The sequence below is a fragment of the Oncorhynchus gorbuscha genome, linkage group LG06 (genome assembly GCF_021184085.1).
Source record: "Oncorhynchus gorbuscha isolate QuinsamMale2020 ecotype Even-year linkage group LG06, OgorEven_v1.0, whole genome shotgun sequence".
Classification (NCBI taxonomy): domain Eukaryota; kingdom Metazoa; phylum Chordata; class Actinopteri; order Salmoniformes; family Salmonidae; genus Oncorhynchus; species Oncorhynchus gorbuscha.
The window spans coordinates 89593854-89616648 of record NC_060178.1 but is presented as its reverse complement, the minus strand read 5'-3'; the positions used below and the strand labels follow the sequence as shown (position 1 = coordinate 89616648).

Genomic DNA, 22795 nt, shown 5'->3' with positions numbered 1-22795 from the left:
CTCAGTGCCCTTCCAGGAACTACCTCAGCAATGTCACTGCCCCGCCCCTCCCAACGCTAAGCAGATGCTTAAAGGAGGCAGAAGGCACCGGATTGTGTATTTACCCATGGTTTTACACCCTCATCTTTTACATCAACAACCAGTGATGCCACCTTCTGTGTTGACTTCCCTCTTTCCTTTCCCTTCCTCCTTTCCCTCTTCTCTTTCCTTATTCCCCCTTATTTCCCTCCTCGTTTCTCCTTCCCTTTCCTTCTTCCCTTTCCCTCATCCCCTTTCCCTTCACCCGTTCCCTCTTTTCTTTCCTTATTCCCCCTTCTTTCCCTCCTCGTTTCTCCTTCCCTTTCCCTCTTTCCTTTCCCTACACCCTTTCCCTCTTCTCTTTCCTTATTCCCCCTTCTTTCCCTCCTCGTTTCTCCTTCCCTTTCCCTCTTTCCTTTCCCTTCACCCTTTCCCTCTTCTCTTTCCTTATTCCCCTTTCTTTCCCTCCTCGTTTCTCCGTCCCTTTCCCTCTTCCCTTTCCTTCATTCCCTTTCCCTCTTCTCATTCCTTCTTCTATTTCATTCTTCCCTTTCCCTTTCCCTCTTCCCTTTCTCTCTTCTTATTCTCTATTCCCTTTCTCTCTTCTTATTCTCTATTCCCTTTCCCTCTTCTCATTCTCTCTTCCCTTTTCCTCTTCCCATTCCCTCTTCCCATTCCTGCTGCCCTTTCCCTCTCCCCCCCTTTCCTCTACCCTTTTCCTTTTCCCTATTCTCTTTCCCTCTTTCCTTACCCTCTACCATTTCCCTCTCCTCTTTCCCTCTCCCCTTTCCCTCTCCCTTTCCCTCTCCCCTTTCCCTCTCCCTTTCCCTCTTCTCTTTCCATCTTCCATTTCCCTCTTTCCTTCCTCCCTTTCCCTTTTTCCCTCTTCCCATTCCCTCTTTCCCTTTCACTCTACCTTTTCCCTTTCCCCTTTCCCTATTCTCTTTCCCTCTTTCCTTACCCTCTACCATTTCCCTCTCCCCTTTCCCTCTCACTTTCCCTCTCCCATTTCCCCCTCCCTTTCCCTTTCCCCTTTCCCATTTCCCTCCTCCCTTTCCCTCTCCCCTTTCCCTCTCCTCTTTCCCTCTCCCCTTTCCCTCTCCCCTTTCCCTCTCCTCTTTCCCTCTCCCCTTTCCAAATCAAATCAAAATCAAATCAAATGTATTTATATAGCCCTTCGTACATCAGCTGATATCTCAAAGTGCTGTACAGAAACCCAGCCTAAAACCCCAAACAGCAAGCAATGCAGGTGTAGAAGCACGGTGGCTAGGAAAAACTCCCTAGAAAGGCCAAAACCTAGGAAGAAACCTAGAGAGGAACCGGGCTATGTGGGGTGGCCAGTCCTCTTCTGGCTGTGCCACATGGCCAAGAACATGGCCAAGATGTTCAAAATGACCAGCATGGTCGAATAAATGACCAGCATGGTCGAATAATAATAAGGCAGAACAGTTGAAACGGGAGCAGCAGCACAGTCAGGTGGACTGGGGACAGCAAGGAGTCATCATGTCAGGTAGTCCTGGGGCACGGTCCTAGGGTCCCTCTCCCTTTCCCTCTTCTCTTTCCATCTTCCATTTCCCTCTTTCCTTCCTCCCTTTCCCTCTTTCCCTCTTCCCATTCCCTCTTTCCCTTTCACTCTACCTTTTCCCTTTTCCCTTTCCCTATTATCTTTCCCTCTTTCCTTACCCTATATCATTTCCCTCTCCCCTTTCCCTTTCCCTCTCCCTTTCTCTTTCTCTCTCCCATTTCCCTCTCACTTTTCCTTTCCCCTCTCCCTCTCCCTTGCCCCTTTTCCTCTCCCTTTCCCTCTCCCCTTTCCCTCTCCCTTTCCCTCTTCTCTTTCCCTCTTCTCATCCCCTCTTCTCTTTCTCCTCACCCTTACATTTCCCTTTTCCTCTTCTCTCACCATTCCCTCTTAGCTTACCCTTTCCCTCTCCCCTTTCCCTCTTAGCATACCCTTTCCCTCTTCTCTTTCCATTTTCCATTTCCCTCTTTCCTTCCTCCCTTTCCCTCTTCCCATTCCCTCTTTCCCTTTCACTCTACCTTTTCCCTTTTCCCTTTCCCTATTCTCTTTCCCTCTTTCCTTACCCTCTACCATTTCCCACTCCCTTTTCCCTCTCCTTTCCTTTCCCTCTCCCTTTCCCTCTCCCTTTCCCTTTCCCCTACCCCTTTCCCTCTCCCCTTTCCCTCTGCCTTTCCCTCCCCCTTTCCCTCACCCTTTCCCTCTCCCTTTCCCTCTCCCCTTTCCCTCTCCCTTTCCCTCTCCCCTTTCCCTCACCCTTTCCCTCTGCCTTTCCCTCTCCCCTTTCCCTGACCCTTTCCCTCTCCGTTTCCGTCTCCCCCTTCCCTCTCCCCTTTCCGTCTTCCCTTTCACTCTTTCCCACTTCTCATTCCCTCTTCTATTTCCCTCCTCCCTCTCCCCCTTCCATTTCCCTCTATCCCTCTACCATTTCCCTCTCCCCATTCTCTCTTCCCTTTCCCTCTTCCCTTTACATCTTTCCCCCTCCCTTTTCCTCTTCTCTTTTCCTCTTTCCCTTTGCCTCTTCTATTTTCCTCTTTCCCCCTCCCTTTCCTCTTCCATTTTCATCTTTCCCCCTCCCTTTTCCTCTTTTCTTTTCTTCTTTCCCCCTCCCTTTCCTCTTCTCTTTTTCTCTTTCCCCCTCCCTTTCCTCTTCTCTTTTCCTCTTTCCCCCTCCATTTTTCCTCTTCTCTTTTCCTCTTTCCCCATCCATTTCCTCTTCTCTTTTCCTCGTTCCCCCTCCCTTTTCCTCTTCTCATTTCCTCTCCCCCCTTTCCTCTTCTCTTTTCCTCTTTCCCCCTCCCTTTCCTCTTCTCTTTTCCTCTTTCCCCTCCCTTTTCCTCTTCTCTTTTCCTCTCCCCCTTTCCTATTCTCTTTTCCTCTTTCCCCCTCCCTTTTCCTCTCTTTCCCCCCCTTCCTCTTCTCTTTTCCTCTCCCCCTTTCCTCTTCTCTTTTCCTCTTTCCCCATCCCTTTCCTCTTCTCTTTTCCTCTTTCCCCCTCCTCCCCTTTCCTCTTCTCTTTTCCTCTTTCCCCATCCCTTTCCTCTTCTCTTTTCCTCTCCCCCCTTTCCTCTTCTCTTTTCCTCTTTCCCCATCCCTTTCCTCTTCTCTTTTCCTCTCCCCCCTTTCCTCTTCTCTTTTCCTCTCCCCTTCCCTCTTCTCTTTTCCTCTCCCCCTCCTTTCCTCTTCTCTTTTCCTCTTTCCCTTTGCCTCTTCTATTTTCCTCTTTCCCCCTCCCTTTCCTCTTCCATTTTCTTCTTTCCCCCTCCCTTTTCCTCTTTTCTTTTCTTCTTTCCCCCTCCCTTTCCTCTTCTCTTTTTCTCTTTCCCCCTCCCTTTCCTCTTCTCTTTTCCTCTTTCCCCCTCCATTTTCCCTCTTCTCTTTTCCTCTTTCCCCATCCCTTTCCTCTTCTCTTTTCCTATTTTCCCGTCACCCTTTCCTCTTCCCTTTTATTCTTTCCCCATCCCTTTCCTCTTCTCTTTTCCTCGTTCCCCCTCCCTTTTCCTCTTCTCTTTTCCTCTCCCCCTTTCCTCTTCTCTTTTCCTCTTTCCCCCTCCATTTCCTCTTCTCTTTTCCTCTTTCCTCCTCCTTTCCTCTTCTCTTTTCCTCTTTCCCCCTCCCTTTCCCCCCCTTCCTCTTCTCTTTTCCTCTCCCCCCTTTCCTCTTCTCTTTTCCTCTTTCCCCATCCCTTTCCTCTTCTCTTTTCCTCTTTCCCCCTCCCCCCTTTCCTCTTCTCTTTTCCTCTTTCCCCATCCCTTTCCTCTTCTCTTTTCCTCTCCCCCTTTCCTCTTCTCTTTTCCTCTTTCCCCATCCCTTTCCTCTTCTCTTTTCCTCTCTCCCCCTTTCCTCTTCTCTTTCCTCTCCCCCTTCCCTCTTCTCTTTTCCTCTCCCCCTTTCCTCTTCTCTTTTCCTCTTTCCCCCTCCCTTTTCCTCTCCCCCTTTCCTCTTCTCTTTTCCTCTCCCCCTTTCCTCTTCTGTTTTCCTCTTCCCCCCTTTCCTCTTCTCTTTTCCCCTCCCCCTTTCCTCTTCTCTTTCCTCTTTCCCCATCCCTTTCCTCTTCTCTTTTCCTCGTTCCCCCTCCCTTTTCCTCTTCTCCCCCCTTTCCTCTTCTCTTTTCCTCTTCCCCCTTTCCACTTCTCTTTTCCCCTCCCCCTTTCCTCTTCTCTTTCCTCTTTCCCCATCCCTTTCCTCTTCTCTTTTCCTCTTTCCCCCTCCCTTTCCTCTTCTCTTTTCCTCTTTCCCCCTCCCTTTTCCTCTTCTCTTTTCCTCTTCCCCCCTTTCCTCTTCTCTTTTCCTCTTTCCCCCTCCCTTTCCTCTTCTCTTTTCCTCTTTCCCCCTCCCTTTTCCTCTCCTCTTTTCCTCTCCCCCCTTTCCTCTTCTCTTTTTCCTCTTTCCCCCTCCCTTTTCCTCTTCTCTTTCCTCTTCCCCCTTTCCTCTTCTCTTTTACTCTTTCCCCCTCCCTTTTCCTCTTCTCTTTTCCTCTTCCCCCCTTTCCTCTTCTCTTTCCTCTTTCCCCCTCCTTTTCCTCTTCTCTTTTCCTCTTCCCCCCTTTCCTCTTCTCTTTTCCTCTTTTCCCCTCCCCTTTCCTCTTCTCTTTTCCTCTTTCCCCCTCCCTTTCCTCTTCTCTTTTCCTCTTTCCACATCCCTTTCCTCTTCTCTTTTCCTCTCCCCCTTTCCTCTTCTCTTTTCCTCTTTCCCCCTCCCTTTTCCTCTCCCCCTTTCCTCTTCTCTTTTCCTCTCCCCCTTTCCTCTTCTCTTTTCCTCTTCCCCCCTTTCCTCTTCTCTTTTCCCCTCCCCCTTTCCTCTTCTCTTTCCTCTTTCCCCATCCCTTTCCTCTTCTCTTTTCCTCGTTCCCCCTCCCTTTTCCTCTTCTCCCCCCTTTCCTCTTCTCTTTTCCTCTTCCCCCTTTCCTCTTCTCTTTTCCCCTCCCCCCTTTCCTCTTCTCTTTCCTCTTTCCCCATCCCTTTCCTCTTCTCTTTTCCTCTTTCCCCCTCCCTTTCCTCTTCTCTTTTCCTCTTTCCCCCTCCCTTTTCCTCTTCTCTTTTCCTCTTCCCCCCTTTCCCCTTCTCTTTTCCTCTTTCCCCCTCCCTTTCCTCTTCTCTTTTCCTCTTTCCCCCTCCCTTTTCCTCTCCTCTTTTCCTCTCCCCCCTTTCCTCTTCTCTTTTCCTCTTTCCCCCTCCCTTTTCCTCTTCTCTTTTCCTCTTCCCCCTTTCCTCTTCTCTTTTCCTCTTTCCCCCTCCCTTTCCTCTTCTCTTTTCCTCTTTCCCCCTCCCTTTTCCTCTCCTCTTTTCCTCTCCTCCCCTTTCCTCTTCTCTTTTCCTCTTTCCCCCTCCCTTTCCTCTTCTCTTTTCCTCGTTCCCCCTCCCTTTTCCTCTCCCCCTTTCCTCTTCTCTTTTCCTCTCCCCCTTTCCTCTTCTCTTTTCCTCTTTCCCCATCCCTTTCATCTTCTCTTTTCCTCGTTCCCCCTCCCCTTTCCTCTTCTCTTTTCCTCTTCCCCCTTTCCTCTTCTCTTTTCCCCTCCCCCTTTCCTCTTCTCTTTCCTCTTTCCCCATCCCTTTCCTCTTCTCTTTTCCTCGTTCCCCCTCCCTTTCCTCTTCTCCCCCCTTTCCTCTTCTCTTTTCCTCTTCCCCCTTTCCTCTTCTCTTTTCCCCTCCCCCTTTCCTCTTCTCTTTCCTCTTTCCCCCGCCCTTTCCTCTTCTCTTTTCCTCTTTCCCCCTCCCTTTCCTCTTCTCTTTCCTCTTTCCCCCTCCCTTTTCCTCTTCTCTTTTCCTCTTCCCCCCCCTTTCCCCTTCTCTTTTCCTCTTTCCCCCTCCCTTTCCTCTTCTCTTTTCCTCTTTCCCCCTCCCTTTTCCTCTCCTCTTTTCCTCTCCCCCTTTCCTCTTCTCTTTTCCTCTTTCCCCCTCCCTTTTCCTCTTCTCTTTTCCTCTTCCCCCTTTCCTCTTCTCTTTTCCTCTTTCCCCCTCCCTTTCCTCTTCTCTTTTCCTCTTTCCCCCTCCCTTTTCCTCTCCTTTTCCTCTCCTCCCCTTTCCTCTTCTCTTTTCCTCTTTCCCCCTCCCTTTCCTCTTCTCTTTTCCTCGTTCCCCCTCCCTTTTCCTCTCCCCCTTTCCTCTTCTCTTTCCTCTCCCCTTTCCTCTTCTCTTTTCCTCTTTCCCCATCCCTTTCATCTTCTCTTTTCCTCGTTCCCCCTCCCTTTTCCTCTTCTCTTTTCCTCTCCCCCTTTCCTCTTCTCTTTTCCTCTTTCCCCCTCCCTTTCCTCTTCTCTTTTCCTCTTTCCCCCTCCCTTTCCTCTTCTCTTTTCCTCTTTCCCCCTCCCTTTTCCTCTTCTCTTTTCATCTTTCCCCTCCTTTCCTCTTCTCTTTTCTTCTTTCCCCACCCCTTTCCTCTTCACTTTTCCTCTTTTCCCCTCTTTTCCTCTTCTCTTTTCCTCTTTCCCCCTCCCTTTCCTCTTCTCTTTTCCTCTTTCGCTCTCCCTTTCCTCTTCCCTTTCCTTCTTTCCCCCTCCATTTCCTCTTCTCTTTTCCTCTTTCCCTCTCCCTTTTCCTCTTCTCTTTTCCTCTTTCCCCCTCCCTTTCCTCTTCCCTTTTATTCTTTCCCCCCTCCCTTTCTTCTTCCCTTTTCTTCTTTCCCTCTCTCTTCCCTTTCACTATTTCCTTTCCTCTCTTCTATTTCCCTCTTCTCTTTCACTATCTTTCCATCGCCTCTCACCTTTCCCTTTTCCCTCTTCCCTAACCCTCTTCCCATCTTCCCTTTCTCTCATCTCATTCCCTTTTCTCTTTCCCTATACCTTCCCCTCTTCTCTATCCCTCTTCCCTTTCCCTCTTCTCTATCCCTCTTCCCTTTCCCTCTTCTCTATCCCTCTTCCCTTTCCCTCTTCTCTATCCCTCTCCCCTTTCCCTCTTCTCTATCCCTCTTCCCTTTCCCTCTTCTCTATCCCTCTCCCCTTTCCCTCTTCTCTATCCCTCTCCCCTTTCCCTCTTCTCTATCCCTCTCCCTTTCCCTCTTCTCTATCCCTCTTCCCTTTCCCTCTTTTCTATCCCTCTTCCCTTTCCTCTTCTCTATCCCTCTCCCCTTTCCCTCTTCTCTATCCCCTCCCCTTTCCCTCTTCTCTATCCCTCTTCCTTTCCCTCTTCTCTATCCCTCTCCCCTTTCCCTCTTCTCTATCCCTCTTCCCTTTCCCTCTTCTCTATCCCTCTCCCCTTTCCCTCTTCTCTATCCCTCTCCCCTTTCCCTCTTCTCTATCCCTCTCCCCTTTCCCTCTTCTCTATCCCTCTTCCCTTTCCCTCTTCTCTATCCCTCTTCCCCCCTCCCTCTTGCCTTTGCCTCTTTCCCTGTTCCATTTCCCTCTTCCCCTCTTCCCTTTCCTCCCTTTCCCTTCTCCCCTTTCTCTCTGCCCTTACCCTCTTCCCTTTCTCTCTTCCCATCTTATTTTTCCCTGTTGCCATTCCCTCGTCCCTTTCTCTCTTCCCCTTTTCCTCTTCCCTTTCCCTCTTTCTCTCTTCCTGTTCTCTCTTTTCCTCTTCCCTTTCCCTCTTTCCCTCTTCCACTTACTTCTTACCATTCTCTTTTCCCTTTCCTCCCTTCCTCTCTTTCCCTCTTCCTGTTCTCTCTTTCCCTCTTCTCTTTTCCTCTCCCCTCCTTTCCTCTTCTCTTTTCCTCTTTCCCTTTGCCTCTTCTATTTTCCTCTTTCCCCCTCCCTTTCCTCTTCCATTTTCTTCTTTCCCCCTCCCTTTTCCTCTTTTCTTTTCTTCTTTCCCCCTCCCTTTCCTCTTCTCTTTTTCTCTTTCCCCCTCCCTTTCCTCTTCTCTTTTCCTCTTTCCCCCTCCATTTTCCCTCTTCTCTTTTCCTCTTTCCCCATCCCTTTCCTCTTCTCTTTTCCTATTTTCCCGTCACCCTTTCCTCTTCCCTTTTATTCTTTCCCCATCCCTTTCCTCTTCTCTTTTCCTCGTTCCCCCTCCCTTTTCCTCTTCTCTTTTCCTCTCCCCCCTTTCCTCTTCTCTTTTCCTCTTTCCCCCTCCATTTCCTCTTCTCTTTTCCTCTTTCCTCCTCCTTTCCTCTTCTCTTTTCCTCTTTCCCCCTCCCTTTTCCTCCCCCCTTCCTCTTCTCTTTTCCTCTCCCCCTTTCCTCTTCTCTTTTCCTCTTTCCCCATCCCTTTCCTCTTCTCTTTTCCTCTTTCCCCCTCCCCCCTTTCCTCTTCTCTTTTCCTCTTTCCCCATCCCTTTCCTCTTCTCTTTTCCTCTCCCCCTTTCCTCTTCTCTTTTCCTCTTTCCCCATCCCTTTCCTCTTCTCTTTTCCTCTCTCCCCCTTTCCTCTTCTCTTTTCCTCTCCCCCTTCCCTCTTCTCTTTTCCTCTCCCCCTTTCCTCTTCTCTTTTCCTCTTTCCCCCTCCCTTTTCCTCTCCCCCTTTCCTCTTCTCTTTTCCTCTCCTCTCCCCCCCTTTCCTCTTCTGTTTTCCTCTTCCCCCCTTTCCTCTTCTCTTTTCCCCTCCCCCTTTCCTCTTCTCTTTCCTCTTTCCCCATCCCTTTCCTCTTCTCTTTTCCTCGTTCCCCCTCCCTTTTCCTCTTCTCCCCCTTTCCTCTTCTCTTTTCCTCTTCCCCCTTTCCACTTCTCTTTTCCCCTCCCCCTTTCCTCTTCTCTTTCCTCTTTCCCCATCCCTTTCCTCTTCTCTTTTCCTCTTTCCCCCTCCTTTTCCTCTTCTCTTTTCCTCTTTCCCCCTCCCTTTCCTCTTCTCTTTTCCTCTTCCCCCCCTTTCCTCTTCTCTTTTCCTCTTTCCCCCTCCCTTTCCTCTTCTCTTTTCCTCTTTCCCCCTCCCTTTTCCTCTCCTCTTTTCCTCTCCCCCCTTTCCTCTTCTCTTTTTCCTCTTTCCCCCTCCCTTTTCCTCTTCTCTTTTCCTCTTCCCCCTTTCCTCTTCTCTTTTCCTCTTTCCCCCTCCCTTTTCCTCTTCTCTTTTCCTCTTCCCCCTTTCCTCTTCTCTTTTCCTCTTTCCCCCTCCTTTTCCTCTTCTCTTTTCCTCTTCCCCCCCCTTTCCTCTTCTCTTTTCCTCTTTTCCCCTCCCCTTTCCTCTTCTCTTTTCCTCTTTCCCCCTCCCTTTCCTCTTCTCTTTTCCTCTTTCCACATCCCTTTCCTCTTCTCTTTTCCTCTCCCCCTTTCCTCTTCTCTTTTCCTCTTTCCCCCTCCCTTTTCCCTCCCCCCTTTCCTCTTCTCTTTCCTCTCCCCCTTTCCTCTTCTCTTTTCCTCTTCCCCCCTTTCCTCTTCTCTTTTCCCCTCCCCCTTTCCTCTTCTCTTTCCTCTTTCCCCATCCCTTTCCTCTTCTCTTTTCCTCGTTCCCCCTCCCTTTTCCTCTTCTCCCCCCTTTCCTCTTCTCTTTTCCTCTTCCCCCCTTTCCTCTTCTCTTTTCCCCTCCCCCCTTTCCTCTTCTCTTTCCTCTTTCCCCATCCCTTTCCTCTTCTCTTTTCCTCTTTCCCCCTCCCTTTCCTCTTCTCTTTTCCTCTTTCCCCCTCCCTTTTCCTCTTCTCTTTTCCTCTTCCCCCCTTTCCCCTTCTCTTTTCCTCTTTCCCCCTCCCTTTCCTCTTCTCTTTTCCTCTTTCCCCCTCCCTTTTCCTCTCCTCTTTTCCTCTCCCCCCCTTTCCTCTTCTCTTTTCCTCTTTCCCCTCCCTTTTCCTCTTCTCTTTTCCTCTTCCCCCCTTTCCTCTTCTCTTTTCCTCTTTCCCCCTCCCTTTCCTCTTCTCTTTTCCTCTTTCCCCCTCCCTTTTCCTCTCCTCTTTTCCTCTCCTCCCCTTTCCTCTTCTCTTTTCCTCTTTCCCCCTCCCTTTCCTCTTCTCTTTTCCTCGTTCCCCCTCCCTTTTCCTCTCCCCCTTTCCTCTTCTCTTTTCCTCTCCCCCTTTCCTCTTCTCTTTTCCTCTTTCCCCATCCCTTTCATCTTCTCTTTTCCTCGTTCCCCCTCCCTTTTCCTCTTCTCTTTTCCTCTCCCCCTTTCCTCTTCTCTTTTCCTCTTTCCCCCTCCCTTTCCTCTTCTCTTTTCCTCTTTCCCCCTCCCTTTCCTCTTCTCTTTTCCTCTTTCCCCCTCCCTTTTCCTCTTCTCTTTTCATCTTTCCCCCCTTTCCTCTTCTCTTTTCTTCTTTCCCCACCCCTTTCCTCTTCACTTTTCCTCTTTTCCCCTCTTTTCCTCTTCTCTTTCCCTCTTTCCCCCTCCCTTTCCTCTTCTCTTTTCCTCTTTCGCTCTCCCTTTCCTCTTCCCTTTCCTTCTTTCCCCCTCCATTTCCTCTTCTCTTTTCCTCTTTCCCTCTCCCTTTTCCTCTTCTCTTTTCCTCTTTCCCCATCCCTTTCCTCTTCCCTTTTATTCTTTCCCCCCTCCCTTTCTTCTTCCCTTTTCTTCTTTCCCTCTCTCTTCCCTTTCACTATTTCCTTTCCTCTCTTCTATTTCCCTCTTCTCTTTCACTATCTTTCCATCGCCTCTCACCTTTCCCTTTTTCCCTCTTCCCTAACCCTCTTCCCATCTTCCCTTTCTCTCATCTCATTCCCTTTTCTCTTTCCCTATACCTTCCCCTCTTCTCTATCCCTCTTCCCTTTCCCTCTTCTCTATCCCTCTTCCCTTTCCCTCTTCTCTATCCCTCTTCCCTTTCCCTCTTCTCTATCCCTCTCCCCTTTCCCTCTTCTCTATCCCTCTTCCCTTTCCCTCTTCTCTATCCCTCTCCCCTTTCCCTCTTCTCTATCCCTCTCCCCTTTCCCTCTTCTCTATCCCTCTCCCCTTTCCCTCTTCTCTATCCCTCTTCCCTTTCCCTCTTCTCTATCCCTCTTCCCTTTCCCTCTTCTCTATCCCTCTCCCCTTTCCCTCTTCTCTATCCCTCTCCCCTTTCCCTCTTCTCTATCCCTCTTCCCTTTCCTCTTCTCTATCCCTCTCCCTTTCCCTCTTCTCTATCCCTCTTCCCTTTCCCTCTTCTCTATCCCTCTCCCTTTTCCCTCTTCTCTATCCCTCTCCCCTTTCCCTCTTCTCTATCCCTCTCCCCTTTCCCTCTTCTCTATCCCTCTTCCCTTTCCCTCTTCTCTATACCTCTCCCCTTTCCCTCTTCTCTATCCCTCTCCCCTTTCCCTCTTCTCTATCCCTCTCCCCTTTCCCTCTTCTCTATCCCTCTCCCTTTCCCTCTTCTCTATCCCTCTCCCCTTTCCCTCTTCTCTATCCCTCTCCCCTTTCCCTCTTCTCTATCCCTCTCCCCTTTCCCTCTTCTCTATCCCTCTTCCCTTTCCCTCTTCTCTATCCCTCTTCCCCCCTCCCTCTTGCCTTTGCCTCTTTCCCTGTTCCATTTCCCTCTTCCCCTCTTCCCTTTCCTCCCTTTCCCTTCTCCCCTTTCTCTCTGCCCTTACCCTCTTCCCTTTCTCTCTTCCCATCTTATTTTTCCCTGTTGCCATTCCCTCGTCCCTTTCTCTCTTCCCCTTTTCCTCTTCCCTTTCCCTCTTTCTCTCTTCCTGTTCTCTCTTTTCCTCTTCCCTTTCCCTCTTTCCCTCTTCCACTTACTTCTTACCATTCTCTTTTCCCTTTCCTCCCTTCCTCTCTTTCCCTCTTCCTGTTCTCTCTTTCCCTCTTCCCTTTCCCTCTTCCCTTTCCCTCTTCCCTTTCCCTCTTCCCTTTCCCTCTTCCCTTTCCCTCTTCCCTTTCCCTCTTCCCTTTCCCTCTTCTCTTTTCTTCTCTTTCCGCCTCTTTCACTGCCATTTGTGTCAAGATCGCTGCAATGAGGAATCAAGTGAATCAGGGTAGGGTGGTTTTGTTTGTATTGGGTGAATGGAGTGTTGGAATGCATTGCTTCTAGCCAGAAGTGCTTCTAGCCAGAAGTGTACCACCCTGCATCCCACTGATGGCTTGCCTCTGAAGCTAAGCATGGTTTGGTTCCTGGATAGGTGACCAGATGCAGATCGTTGCTATAATAAAGAACGGGTTGGTTTGACAATGTAGCCGACAGTGCAGGCAACTGCTGACTGATTGGTCTACAAATCAACTTGCATCATAAATAACGACTCATTATTATTTGTAGGTCAGTCACAATTTACCCATGATACATCATGGTTTGGATGCTCTCGAACACAACCTCTGTTCGTAATCAACTTACCTGGTAAAATAAGGGTGAATGAATTATGGGGGATCCAGTATGAGGATATTTGCTGTTAGGGTATAGACTCTAACCCACCCTAAGAGGTATTCTGTATTATTGGGTGATATTATTATCAATCTGACTCATGTAGCTACTCTTATTCTATCCAGGCCAGCAGTAGATCCAGAACTTCAGACACACCCCCATATGGTAGCGTATCCCTGCCCCCTAAGAGGAAGCTCTAGCTGGGCACAGTGAGGCAGTGGCAAGCCCTCTCTGGTTCCTTGGCCCTGGTTCCAGCCAAAACATAAAGTGTATCCCAAAAGGCACCCTATTCCCCTTAATAGAGTTATATGGGCCCTGGTCATAAGTAGTGCACTACATAGGGAATGGGGTGCCATTTTGGACTCAACACATAATTAAGCACACTGCCACCAGTTTTCTGCAGCGTTCAGCATAAAATCTCCATCCTATTCGCAGCATGGGAGAGCCAGGCATGCAGGGCCCTTGCCTCCAAGGCAATCCTTCTCCTCTTTCCAGAGCCCAAACGGTTTGTGTGTGTGTATGGGGAGGGCGGTTGTGTGTGCGTGTTTGTGTGTGTGTCTCGGTGAGCCGCTGAGGGCATTGTTTACCCACAATATGATGCCACTGCCTGGAAAGTTGTGAGCGTGATCGTGGCTGCTCTGTATCAAGTTGTTTCTGTTCTGTCTCAGAGGGACTGACACACACTAATAAAGTGACATCCATGTCAGTATATCGAGGACATCCAACTAGATTAGATCCTAATCAGGTCGTAATTCATTTGATACTTGATGTAGTTGACTAGATAACATAGAGGAAGTGTACGACCCAAATGGCACCATATTCTCTATATAGTGCACTACTTTTGACCAGAGCCCTATGCACTATGTAGGGAATAAGGTGCCATTCAGGACGCAGAGGAAGATTCAGAACACAACCCGCAGGTATTGTAGCTGTAGCCTACATCAATGGCATTCAGAATTTAACCCAGAAGATTTGATGAAGTGACAGTGAGAGTGTGTCCCAAATGGCACCCTATTCCCTATATAGTGTACACCTTTGATGGGCCCTTGTAAAAAAAAAAGTAGTACCCTATATAGGGAATAGGGTGTCATTTGGGTTGTAGCCTTGCTCTAGGTCTGTAGTGACAGTTTGGGGTTATTGCATTAGAAACAGCCTAAATAGACAAAGTTCTAGAATTCGTATTCAAATATGTTGCCTCTGACTCATAGATAGAAGAGATGGAGGGAGATGAAACTCAAACTATCAATCGCTTGTCTACTCTACTCTACGCCATGCATGCTTGCTGTTTCTATGACAACCGGGTGTAATCACCCTTACAGAAAAAAACACATGATTTCACGTGATCACATTGTCACATGTCTAGTGTCATGTTATCACATGTTGGTTTACATGTTGTCACGTGTTAGTCAATTAACTTCATATACGATCACATGGAGACATTTTTGGAACACTCGTGTGAAATTCATGTGGTTTTTCTGTAAGGGCAATGCAAGAAGGAACAAGCACCATTCTACAGTATGTTAACTAGAATGTTCATCAGCATATGGCATTTGTCATACTTTACATATCTGTATGCTGCTCATTGTGATTCTTGTCAAACACCATCTATAAACGTGCTATGTTAATCACAGGGATGAAGGCCCATTCTTCACTGATGTGAGAGTCTGCTTACCATACCATAGCAGCTAGAGGACATGGCTATACCAGCCTGTTTCTTTTGTCCAGCTCTATTCAGATTGTATGGTGTTCCATTGTATTCTGTTCTGATTCTCTTCTGAGTCTATTCTCATTATATTGTATTATATGATTCTGTTCTGATTCTATTGTATTCTATTCAGCGTCTCCTTATCATAGCAGCTAGAGGACATACCTGTTTAGTTGTGTATCCAGTCACATGGACTATATTACAGTTGGTTGCCTCCAGTTGTTGCCTGTAGTGTATAAAGGACTGTACAATGGCCCCGTCTTTGCTGTTCATAATGCTCCATTTACTCCCCATGAAGAAGCCAAGGCAGAATTCAATTATTGTATTATACAATATTGTTATATGCTCCACTATGATGCTTTTCGTTCAGGCACGGTCTCTGGCTTATCAAGCACACGTTTCACCCCCCCCCCCGACGTTCCCTGCTTTGTGAAAGCGCTGAGTGGCCAGTCATGCATCGAAATAACCTCAGCTCCAGTGTTCAATGTGTAACGTGACAGTAGTGTTTCTTATATGAATCTGTATTTAACTACTAACTTCACCTTTAATGTCAGACCAGCAGCATGATGGATTGGCAGCGACCACTTCTTCACTCGCTCCTCTGCTGCCCTCCCACCAGTCTTAGCGGTGTTACTTGCAAACCTCCATAGGGTTTAGGGGAGCAGCGCCACAAGTTGAAGCAGTACAAGTCTTAGGACAACGGCCTCTTGTTCGTTAGAGGAATCTGGAAATCGGAGCCAGATGCCTCAGCAACATTTATCTTACCTTAACAAATATTCTGGATATGTGAAGGGGCCTAATTAGATAATTTAGGGGAACAAAGCTATAGGCTCGATCCCCCCACCAGGCTTCAGTACGTTCAGTGTGTGGTCTAAAAAAGACTCTGGGAGACTAATGGAATAGATGACAAAAAGAAAATAAACGGAAATGATGATCACACTTTGCCATGGTTACTGTAGATCATGGAAGCTATAGCGCTACAGATGTAGGATCTTAATTTTAGCCAGTTTGCTACAGCAGGAAAGGAATCATACAGCAACAGAAAATGTTAATTATTATGTGGATTATAATTCATGGACATTTTTGTAGAGGTTGATATGTTTATTTTTTAGGGCAAATCAAGTCTGAAATTTTGAAGTGGAATGAAAACAAATTTTAAAGCTTTTTTAAAACTCAAATACACTACAAGTTAGAATTTCCTAATTTGCAGGACAATTCTCAGCAACCAAAGAGTGGTCAAATTAAGATCCTACATCTGTAGTGCCACCAGGTGAAACTATAGTACTAGTGCCACCAGGTGAAACTATAGTACTAGTGCCACCAGGTGAAACTATAGTACCAGTGCCACCAGGTGAAACTATAGTACCAGTGCCACCAGGTGAAACTATAGTACTAGTGCCACCAGGTGAAACTATAGTACCAGTGCCACCAGGTGAAACTATAGTACTAGTGCCACCAGGTGAAACTAGTGCCACCAGTGAAACCAGTGCCACCAGGTGAAACTATAGTACTAGTGCCACCAGGTGAAACTATAGTACTAGTGCCACCAGGTGAAACTATAGTACTAGTGCCACCAGGTGAAACTATAGTACTAGTGCCACCAGGTGAAACTATAGTACTAGTGCCACCAGGTGAAACTATAGTACTAGTGCCACCAGGTGAAACTATAGTACTAGTGCCACCAGGTGAAACTATAGTACTAGTGCCACCAGGTGAAACTATAGTACTAGTGCCACCAGGTGAAACTATAGTACTAGTGCCACCAGGTGAAACTATAGTACCAGTGCCACCAGGTGAAACTATAGTACCAGTGCCACCAGGTGAAACTATAGTACTAGTGCCACCAGGTGAAGCTATAGTACTAGTGCCACCAGGTGAAACTATAGTACTAGTGCCACCAGGTGAAGCTATAGTACTAGTGCCACCAGGTGAAGTACTAGTGCCACCAGGTGAAACTAGTAGGTGAAACTAGTGCCACCAGGTGAAACTATAGTACTAGTGCCACCAGGTGAAGCTATAGTACTAGTGCCACCAGGTGAAACTATAGTACTAGTGCCACCAGGTGAAACTTTATGCATGAACTCTACACAACCTCTTTTAAATCAGGCGCAAACTGAAGCCAAGGCCTAAACAGCACACACAGGGTTAACAGGCAATGCTTTTACCAGCAAGAGTAAAAAAGAATCGCAGCACAAGGTGAGCTGGGGCAATCAGTCGTCACCTCACACACACACACACACACACACACACACACACACACACACACACACACACACACACACACACACACACACACACACACACACACACACACACACACACACACACACACACACACACACACACACACACAGACACACACACACACACACACACACACACACACGCACGCTCAGAGGAATCATTTAGCCTGGAGCCTGCAAGCACAAGCAGAGTTTGGATCTGGCTCCCTCTCTGCCAATTCCAGCAGCTGCCTTCCACTTACATACTGACCTTTAAAATATGTCTCACCATCTGATTTCAGCTTTAATCACAACTAATGGGGACAGCATAGACAAAGGGAAGAGAGAGAGGCAGAGAGGGTGAGAGGGAGAGAGAGAAGAGTGGGGGAACGAGAGAAAACAGAGAAAAAGAGATGCAGGTGGCTACACTCTTTTGGAAGCTGGGAAGATGAATTGTCCACGGAGAGAAAAACCTCTAAATTCAAACCTGTAAATATGAATGATCCTAACATACTGTGATGAACTTGATCAAAGAGAGAGCTTTGGGAGGATTTTCCTCTGTGAATCAGACACACAATAAATACAGCCTCAGAAAGACCCACAAAGCTGCCAGGCCGTAAGCACACACACACACACACACACACACACACACACACACACACACACACACACACACACACACACACACACACACACACACACACGCACACACGCACGCACACACACGCACGCACGCACACACACACGCACACACTCACACACACACACACACACACACACACACACACACACACACACACACACACACACACACACACACACACACACACACACACACACACACACACACACACACAGACACAGACACAGACACAGACACACACACACAGGATATGCTGTAATCAGAGCATCATAACAGAGGAAATGATTAATAGCAGGAAGGGAAAACAATGTTGACATCACAACTGTCACTCAGACAGACAGACAGACAGACAGACAGACAGACAGACAGGTGACTTCACTGACAGGGCAGACAGAAAGAGAAACTAGGGTGGATGGACGGAAAGACAGAGTCTCAGTTAAGGTGCATAGGGGAGCATATCTGTGATGTTTGTCTGTCTGTCCATCAGTGTTTGCAGCACTGATGGAAACCGATCTGGGCCCATATGTATCAAGCGTCAGAGAGTAGTAGTGCTGATCTAGGATCAGATCCTTAATAATCCTTAATCTAGGATCAGGTCCTTAATAATCTGATTCATTATGATCGACAAGGCAAGACTGATTCGAGATCAGGACTCCTACTCTGAGACACTTGATAGAGGTGTAATGTCTTTGTGAACATTGCTGAGAATGATGTGTGTGACCTGGCCAACCCCAGGGCGGCCCCTGTTTGTTTAAGTTAACATATGTCGCAATACCATCTCAGTATATCGCAGTACCATTTCTCCCCTTCAAGACCACTAAGACCTGCAGAAAGATATACAGGTTATGTCCCAAATGACACCCTCTTTCCTCTAGGATTCTGGTCGAACGTAGTGCACTGTATAGGGAACAGGGTGCCATTTGGAACATAGACACAGGCACGCTGTTATACTGTAACTCTGTAATGTGTTTCATTTGCTTATCTGATGTTTCAGACCACTCACCTCACTGCGGGGGCAGTCAACAGTATGGCAGTGCACACACACACACACACACACACACACACACACACACACACACACACACACACACACACACACACACGCACGCACGCACGCACGCACGCACGCACGCACGCACGCACGCACGCACGCACGCCAGCACGCACACACACACACACACACACACACACACACACACACACACACACACACACACACACACACACACACACACACACACACACACACACACACACACACACACACACACACACACACACACACACAGTTCCAAGATGAGACCCCTCTCTCTCTGACAGCATATTGTTTAGATTTAGATATGAACTTCCCCCAACACTATATACATTATCCCATTAACATTGAGAAGCTGTTTCTAATATTTTGACAATTTGTTAATCTTGCCTATCTTGATCGCTCACAGAAAATCTAAACCAGGCTTAGGAATGTGATTCTGTATAAATACTATGAGCCAACTGTCTAGTATTGTGCAGTAACTCACTTCAGTGTTTTCCAAAACAGCCTGAAAAACATAGCACTAAGGTCAAATGATGGTTTTAGATGTTGCACTGCGGAACGATCTCTCATAAGTACGTATCTACTGTATTATACATATTATAGTGTCTCCCCAGCTGGTAAAGTGTCTGTATTATAGCCGGTAAAGGGACAAGGGGTTTATGTGTTTTCCTCTAAAGTCTAGTCCCTACGGAGACATTCCTGTCACGGGTAACAGAGTAGAGCATATGCACCTCGTCGCTTCCCCGGGCTGCTGGAATGGTTTTTATGTCTGATAAATACACAGGGTGGACGTTCACACACACACACACGCACGCACGCACGCACGCACGCACGCACGCACACACACACACACACACACACACACACACACACACACACACACACACACACACACACACATACAGACTTATTGCTTCTGGGGAACAGAGCAGCACAACCTGTGACCTGATGTTCCCTACCCATAAACCCTCATGACATCACCTGCTCTGCTGTGTATTTTACTATAATAGGTCTAGAAGTCTTCACGCAAATAGTAAACCAAGAGACATTCTGACATTTGGTCAAGAGTTAGTACATTTGGCCGGTCCTATAAAGGACTAAGGCAATTTCAGGGTTAGGGTTAAGGGTTAGGTTTAGGATTAGAATTAGGGTTAGGGTTAGGTGTAGAATTACGGTTAAGGTTAGGGCTAAGGATTAGGTTTAGGGCTAGGGTTAGAATTAGGGTTAGGGGTTAGGTTTAGGGCTAGGGTTAGGTTTAGAGTTAGGGGTTGAGGGTAGGGTTAGGGGCCAGGGGAAATAGGATTTTGAATGGGAATCAATTGTTGGCCTCCAAAAAGTCCTCACAACTACATGCACAACAGATCATAGCCGTCCTATTAGTTTTTGCTCACCAGCCGAGCATCTTGGTGTATTATAATGCATTTGATTTGTGATGTACAACATACCGTATGTTTGATATAAGGTGTTCCTTTTATCAAGGTGTATATATTCAGAGTGCTGTATTCACTTGGGTTCGGTGCGTCAGGGTAAAAGTGCCTCTACCGTTGCTACGTTTCCCAGGGTATGTGTTGGCAGTTGTTCCTATTGTAATACTGTTGAGTGGGACTGGGAGGTGTGATGTGGTGGGTACAGATGGATTGAGTTCATTTGTTTTGATGTGAGGTATTCCTTGGTGCATACAATATACAGAATAATGTATTCCTTGTATATTACAGTTCTGTGTTCGGTGTAGTGCTTTCTGGGGGAGATTGGTCACAATTTTTCTGTCGGTAGAGAAGAAACGGAGGGCAGAGGAGAAGAGGGGAGGTAGAGGTGGAGAGTGAGAGGTGGAGTGGAGTGGATGGTCGGGGCAACAAGGGAAGGTAGAGTGGGAGAGGAGGTAGAGAGAGTGAGAGACAAACGGAGATTGAGAGGGGGGGAAGGGTTGGGAGGAGAGGATGGAAGAGAGAGAGTGTGAGAGAGTAGGTAGAACAGGGGACTTATGGGAGGAGAGGTAGAGAGAGAGAGACTGTGAGGTAGAACAGGGGACTTATGAGAGGAGAGGTAGAGAGAGAGACTGTGAGAGTCACCTCTATTTATTTCACTGGGCCGTCTCCTAGGTCCTGTCACCATGGTACCAGATTGATGGGTGGAGTTCTTTGGGCTGCTGTAAACGATCCATCAGAGCTGTGTGTGTGTGTGTGTGTGTGTGTGTGTGTGTGCATTGCTGTGGGGCCCCTTGTCCTCAGAAACAGAGTGGCTAGGTCCCAAACAAGCTCTCACACTCTCACTTCAGAATATAACGTTTGTCCATAAATGGACATTCCAAAGGATAAATTTAGGCATTCATTACGAATAGTTAAGGTAAAGGTTAAGGTTTGGGATAGGGTTACAACAAAACTTTTTAAAACAAGTGCCTAGTGCTGGGATTGAACATGCAACCCTTGGAGCCAGTGCTTGTGGGTTAGGCCCATCCTCTATACCCGTCCACAATTCTGTAGCAAACCACAAATTCTTGATGGTAATAGCACTCACTGTTGCCCCTAGTGGCCGTTTTAAGTCATCTCCCGACATCCTGGGGACCTGGAGGTACATCGATTATTGCCTTGGCTCCTGAGCGACCTTTAGCAAATCCTGCTAAACACACACACACACACACACACACACACACACACACACACACACACACACACACACACACACACACACACACACACACACACACACACACACACACACACACACACACACACACACACACACACACACACACACACACACACACACACACACACACACACACACACACACACACACACATAGCTATATCTTACGATACTTGTGAGGACTTTTTGGGGACCAACAATTGATTCCCATTTAAAATCCTATTTTCCCTAACCTTTACCCTAACCCTACCCTTAACCCCTAATTCTAACCCTAAACCTAACCCCAATGTCTTACTCTAAACCTAACCCCTAACCCTGATTCTAACCATAAACCTAAACCTAACCCCAAACCTAACCACTATCCCCAAACACAAAACCTAACCCCTAAACCGAAAATAGCCTTTTTACAAGTGAGGATTGGGAAAATGTCCTCACTTCTCTGAATTTGACTTTGTTTACGGTTATTGTGTGGACTTTTGGTCAACTTGTGGTAACCATACAATTGATTCCCATTAGAAATCCCAAAATCCTTAACCTATCCCTATCCCTAACCTCAAACCCCTAACCCTTTTTTATTTTAAACTTTATTTAACTAGACAAGCCAGTTAAGAACAAATTATTCCTTACAATGACGGCCTACCGGGGAACAGGGGTTTATTGCCTTCAGGGGCAGAACGACAGCTTACCTTGTCAGTTCGGGGATTCAATCCAGCAACCTTTCGGTTACTGGCCCAAAGCTCTAACCAATAGGCTACTGCCACCCCTAAGCATTAAATAGCCTGTTTCCTTATGGGGACCAACAACATGTCCTTGTTTTACTATCCTGGTGAGGACTTTGGTCCCCACAACAATAGTAAAACCAAACACAAGCGTACACACACACACACACACACACACACACACACACACACACACACACACACACACACACACACACACACACACACACACACACACACACACACACACACACACACACACACACACACACACACACACACACACACACACACACACACACACACACACACACACAACAACAACATCTATGACCATGCTCTGGCTGCTCCCTGCTGTTTTCCTCTTGAGGAACAGGGAACAGTAAAGGTGTTGTACCCCAACTCAATACACATGGGGCTTTGTTACAAACAAGGCCATCCTTCTGTCTGTTCGCTTAAAGAGGTCAACCACGAAGCCAGCTCAGTGATTCTGTTAGTGTATAGCTCCAGTATTTGTTTGGTGGAACTTTGGTGGTTATGTCTGGGTTTCTACACAGGTTTATATATGGTGTTTGTGTCTGTGTGTCACAATAATGGGTTGCTTTATAGTACTAAACACAGCGTTTAGCCTATAAGGTCAAACTTGATAATTACTGTGTAGTTGATGGCTGCTTCAGGATTAAAGTATGACATTTGAGAAAAGGGGAAAATAACACACACACACACACAGTTGAAAAATGTATGTGCAGGGGCGGCAGGGTAGCCTAGTGGTTAGAGCATTGGGCTGGAAACCGGAAGGTTGCAAGTTCAAACCTCTGAGCGCAAGGTACAAATCTGTTGTTCTGCCCCTGAACAAGGCAGTTAACCCACTGTTCTAGGCTGTCATTGAAAAAAAGATTTTGTTCTTAACTAACTTGCCTGGTTAAATAAAGGTAAAATAATACAACATCTCTCTGTATGGGGTGGCAGGTATCCTAGTGGTTAGAGGGTTGGGCCATTAACCCAAAAGTTTGCTGGGTTGAATCCATGAGCTGACAAGGTCGTTCTGTCGGTCTGTTCCCTGAGACATGGATGTTGATTAAGGCAGCCCCCGCACTTCTCTCATTTAGAGGGTTTGGGTTGAATGCAGAAGATACAGTTCAGTACAACTGACTCGGTATGTTCTTTTCCTACATTAACTCTGTCAGAATAAATAGATGTTGTTGTCCATAAATAGCCTTATTGATGTCCATCTGCCATCACAATTGACACTGAAGAAATCTATAAAAGTAACATGTAGAGTGTTGGTTCCATGTTTCATGAGTTTAAATAAGCATCTCAGAAATGTTCCATACGCACAAAAAGCTTATTTCCTCTAAAATGTTTTCGACAAATTTGTTTTTGATAATTTCTCCTATGCCAAGATAATTAATCTATAATCCATCCACCTGACAAGAAGCTGATTAAACAGCATGATCATTACACAGGTGCACGATGTGCTGGGGACTATAAAAGGCTACTCTAAAATGTGCAGTTTTGTCACACAAGACAAAGCCACAGATGTCTCAAGTTTTGAGAGAGCATGCAATTGGCATGCTGACTAAAGGAATGTCCACTAGAACTGTTGCCAGAGAACACAATTACATTTTATCGATGACAATTTGAATGCACAGAGATACCGTGATGAA

General features: G+C 47.1%; 1 protein-coding gene across 1 annotated transcript in view; it reads left to right on the top strand.

Moving 5' to 3' along the window:
* macrod2 (mono-ADP ribosylhydrolase 2) overlaps positions 1–22795 on the top strand; it is a gene marked incomplete at its 3' end in the record, with an annotated part of 1344506 nt that overhangs the window by 886266 nt on the left and 435445 nt on the right. The window lies entirely within an intron of this gene.